This window comes from Egretta garzetta, unplaced genomic scaffold (assembly GCF_000687185.1).
Source record: "Egretta garzetta isolate BGI_Z169 unplaced genomic scaffold, ASM68718v1 scaffold326, whole genome shotgun sequence".
NCBI classification, from domain to species: domain Eukaryota; kingdom Metazoa; phylum Chordata; class Aves; order Pelecaniformes; family Ardeidae; genus Egretta; species Egretta garzetta.
This window is the reverse complement of record NW_009260026.1, coordinates 3,367,532-3,371,949: the sequence shown is the minus strand read 5'-3', so window position 1 is coordinate 3,371,949 and position 4,418 is coordinate 3,367,532.

Here is a 4,418-nt window from a genome sequence, read left to right as displayed (position 1 = left end):
GTCGGGCCTCCACGCCTCTCCCTGCCCTCCGGCCGCTCCCTCCGGCCGCCCCGGAGCTCTTCCAAGCCCGGCCTCGGCGTGGGGATGAAACACCTGCACCAGGGCTGGGAGGGAAAATTCGAAGTAGAGTTGGTGGTATGGGTAGAGCCCAGGTGAAAATGGGGCTCAGGAGCAGCTGGAGCAACAAGGTCTTCTCTGCCTGGGAACCCCCCCTCACTGCCAGCAGGCAGCTGCTGTCAGAAGTAAGGCGGACAACCAAAAAGCACTCAGTATCCTGTGATTTGGATTTGTTCCCCCCTCCCTTTCCTCACTTGGTACCACTGGCTTTTATCCTTTATAGACTTGTGTTTCTCAACCATCTCGGTTCAGGGGCAGGGAAACCAGTGTGGCACCAGCTGCTTGACAGCTACTGAAAAATACAAGCAGGCAGCTGCTGTCAGAAGTAAGGCGGACAACCAAAAAGCACTCAGTATCCTGTGATTTGGATTTGTTCCCCCCTCCCTTTCCTCACTTGGTACCACTGGCTTTTATCCTTTATAGACTTGTGTTTCTCAACCATCTCGGTTCAGGGGCAGGGAAACCAGTGTGGCACCAGCTGCTTGCCAGCTACTGAAAAATACGCTGATTGCCGAGTGTGGCAAGGCTCCGCACTGTGCTGTATGTGCCACACAGTCCCCAGGTCCTTGGGACTCCTTGGCCTTGCTCTGGCCAGCAGAATGCTCATGACAAGAAAGCAGGAAAGAAAATCTGCAGATCTGATTTGTGGCAAGAAGCCACAGTAAAGGCACTTTGCCTGGCTGAAGCTGGTGGGACACATGGTGTGCCTGTGTGCTGCCCCATCAGACACGCGTTCTGAGGGCTGGGGAGGTACCTCCACACTGCCCCCAGCGTGAGCAAGAGTGGGCAGTGCCACACGAGCTGTGCTACTTATTTCCAGGTGGGATTTGGCTTGCACCAGGTCAGTCGGAGCTTGGGACTGGTGGACCTGTGCCTGACTGTCCAGGCATGCCCACGGAGTCTGGGGAGGTGTTAAATGCAGGTCGTCTTATTGAAGACATCTTAAGACCCTCCTGAATTCAGAATATCCCCCCGAGAAGGAGGGCATAACACTCAGTCATTGCTAAGCACTGACTGAAGCTGGGATTCTGGGGAACTGAATTTAGCAATCATGCTGAGGTTTCACAGAGCTGTAGGAGTTACAAATAGGCAAGGTGCAGTGCATCCTTGTTCCCTCAGTTCATGCAGGGTCAGTCTCAAGAGCTTTCCATTGTTTTTATCCAACAGATGAAAAATGAATCTCGTATGCACATCCTCGCCCTGATCGCTGCCACTCTGCATGGGAGGAAGCAGTTGGCATTGAGTGAGGCAGCGAAGAAAGTCTCAGTAGTAACCGGTGAGAAATGGGAGATTTGCGCAAATGAATTGTGGTTTCTTGGCTGATATACATTAAGGAAGAAAGTCTGGCCTAGATAAACTGCTTGTTGGCTGCTGTGGGAATGCAGAATGAATGCCGTGGGGTCACTGGGCCTAACACTTCCCATCGCATCCTTCAGCTGTCTTCACAGACTGCCAGCCCTCTGCCCCAAGGGCTGTCTCTCACCAGTGTGGGCATGACATCTCACACAATGCAACTGTTGTTGTATCTGGAGCTTTTAGGCACGAGACTGATATTTCTGCTAATGATGATCCCTTGTGATCACCTCTGTGGTGGCGTTTCTGTTGCAAATCAGGAAACTGTAGAAATAAATCTCTTCCTCTCAAGGGTGTTTTGTGGTTCAAGCAGAGAGTTGTGATGCAAGAGATCTCTTTTGCCTTTCCATTGGCTTGGTGTGACTGTAGGCATGTCCTCTCTCTGGAGAAACTTCATGTCTGGAAGTCTGAGGAGCCTCTATCTAACATGAAAAAGTGGTCGGGTATGGAATTGCTTGTGTAGTGGTAAAGGAGTGTTTTGTTCTCACTTGGTCATCATTTATTACTTACCACATCAAAGAAGAAAATGGTAGATGTCATCATCAGAGGGGGAAATGCCTTTTGAGGAATACTTAATTCACTGAAAAATACAGTTCTGTGGAATGAAACTATTTGGGAATTTGGACAAAGTTCAGTGAATTGTTTGGGTCAAAAATGAAGAGGGAGAACTTTTCTAAGGAAGGTTTTGATCTGACAGCCTCAGAATAAAATGTGACACATTTTGTTGAAAGTGATGTTTATTTAAATCGCTGCAATTTGTAGAGGGGAAATGAGACATTTAGTGTGACATGGAGGAGGGAAGGGCTCAGAGTTGACTGAAAAAGCCTGAAAAAAGCCTCAACCTGTCTGAGGTCAACTTGTTTTATGGATTATGGTAATTTTTTTGCTCCAAAGCTCCAGGTCCTCATCATGGTAAGCCTGGGCTGATGAGAGGACTTCCTGATGCTTTTCTTATCTGAGAGTTACAGTTTGCTGCTGCTCTCACCTGCAGGGAGAATTTGGCTTGCACCTCAGTGGGGAACACAGAGGAGCAGCAGCAATTTCCAGCCAGAGAACTACTTGGAACTGGTGACTGTATCCTACAGCTCCTCAACTGAATGGGCTGTAAGATACTTAGCAATCCCCCAGATGAGCTGCCTGCCTTGCTTTCCCCCTTGAGTAGGAAGTGCTCAGCATCATCCTCTACGTACCTGCTGTGACACACAGCTTTGTGTAACTCGAATGACCCTGGGAGGGGGACCTGCTTTCTAAGACAAACAGCGCCAGATTGATGCTGTTTTCAGTTAAGATAAACTGTGTTGTGTTCATGCTGTGTTCTAAACTGTTTGAATTGCAGATAGATTGTCTTATGAAAAAGCTCCTACCAGGCAAACCCTGTTGTATCTGTTAGTTTGGTAATGAGCCCTAAAGCCCTGGAGGAAGAGGGAGAAACTGCTGCAGCTCTTTCCCAAGATCTGGTGCTGACTGTAAGGTCTTTATATTGGGAAATGCTGCTTTTTTTTTTTCCCCATGAAACTGAGGGAGAGTGCTTGGTGACTGTAGTTCCTATGTTTGAGCATGCTGATGGGGAAATTGAGGTATCCTCTGTAAGGACTTGATTAGTAAGGGTCAAGAGTGATAAAATGCCTGGAAAAACATGTATAACATCATCTTCAAAGCCTGACTTATCCATCAAATGGTGGTTGTCCATGAAGAAGGAGCCTCTCCTGCATGCTGGATTGTGCTCCTGTATGTCCCTGATGCAGCAGTGACTCCTGATGAGCTCTGCAAGTTGGACAGCACGTCGGTAACACCACTGCTGTGGTGGGTAGATGCAAGGTTGGTGGAGCACATGCCAGTCCCCGGGCTGGCCATGCAGTGGCACTGAAAGCAAAGCTAAATCCCAGATGTCAGCTCTGGCTACAAGGGAGGTGCTGGGCAGGCTCTCTTGTGCTGGGAGGATGGAGGGGGGATGTGGGAGGAATTAATCAGCTGCAGTTGTCAGAGCACAGGGGGACATGCTCAGTCCTGTGCCCTTTGGGAGTTTGCTCTGTTAGCCCAATTGCTCATGATACGCTTCTGTGCTCCCAGCTGGCTTTCTGGGGCTGGATTTCACTGAGGCTGTTACCAAAGGAAAGCGATGGTCTTTGTTGCTTGCTCGGTTTGCCCTGCAGAATGACAGAGACTTCAGCTTCCCCTTCTGCAAGAGAGGTGTATTTTCAGCCCTCTTTTTATTCTGCCTCGTCTGTCCCGTGAGTGAGATGCTGACTTTGCTCCTGAGTGTATCATCATCTGCAACGTGCACGGAAGCAAAGAGGAGCTGGAGGCAGAAGTGTTGTTAAAAACACACAGGAAGAAGAGAGTGTCTGCAGCAGCAAAGGTTCTTACTGTAGCTAGTGGCAAAGGCAAAGATTGCCTATTGATCTGCTCAATTGCAGTTTATGCACAATGCAACAAATGGGTTTGAGCTGTGGCACTTGAAGTGGCTGAAAATATTTTGATGAAATAGTTTTGCTCAGAAAGGGTGGTGGTTTTGATTAAACTCTGGTTGGATCAAGAACATACAGTGAAATGATGGCATGCTCTATTATGGTGCACAGCATGGGAGTTGCAGTGCTCGTCTGGGCAGCAGGAGCTGTGAAAGACTGCTGAATGTGAGCTTGGGTGTACCAGCTCATGGGTATTTTGGGGCAGGTTTTTATCAACTTGTCCTACTGAAGCCATTCCACTTTGTAGAAAAGAACCATTCGTTAGCCCTGAGAAAGCTGGGTTCAAGTCACTGTTCGATTGAAGCTGTGGTATTTATGGAGTGCAAAGAAGCCCCAGCAGCAGAGATGGTGGCATGCCCAGTAACCTGCTTGCAGGACACCTGCTGAGAAGTCACCCTGGACTTTAAGAGTCTCACCCTGTCCCGGTTGATAGCGCCTAGTCACTGTGGTAGACATGCATTTCTTTTCAGAAAGGATTTC